At 38.2% G+C, this 411-nt stretch overlaps 1 protein-coding gene across 1 annotated transcript in view; it reads left to right on the forward strand.

Moving 5' to 3' along the window:
- The window catches only part of LOC119593710, a gene marked incomplete at its 3' end in the record, with an annotated part of 104,651 nt that overhangs the window by 103,221 nt on the left and 1,019 nt on the right, over positions 1 to 411 (forward strand).

A 411-nucleotide genomic window follows, 5' to 3' on the forward strand; every position in this document is an offset into this window, starting at 1 on the left:
CAAATACACACAAACACACAAAAATCCAAAAATATCTCATGAATGATCGAATTGGCTTATGCACCATCCTGCAAACTATTGCCACAGCGACTCTTCAAAGCCAATTGGAGCAACGCACTTATAATGAGCACTGGCGAAAATATGTCACACTGTCAGAGATTAGGTCGGGCAGCTGTCAATCATCTGTCTTTCAGAGGAAACCGAATTCATTGCGATGGAAAGCCAGTTGCAACATTATTAAATTGAGTTATGTTTATATTAATTGGCTTTATTCATTGACACGGGGGATGGCTCTAAGTGGTGTTTCTTACGCCTCACGAAATCAGTTCGAAGATTTTTCAAAGGATCTTTGGAATAATATTTACCTTCATTTCCCTTTAGCTGAAAACATGTTGTTCAGATATCTCTTTT

Source organism: Penaeus monodon, chromosome 32, assembly GCF_015228065.2.
Source record: "Penaeus monodon isolate SGIC_2016 chromosome 32, NSTDA_Pmon_1, whole genome shotgun sequence".
Classification (NCBI taxonomy): Eukaryota; Metazoa; Arthropoda; class Malacostraca; order Decapoda; family Penaeidae; genus Penaeus; species Penaeus monodon.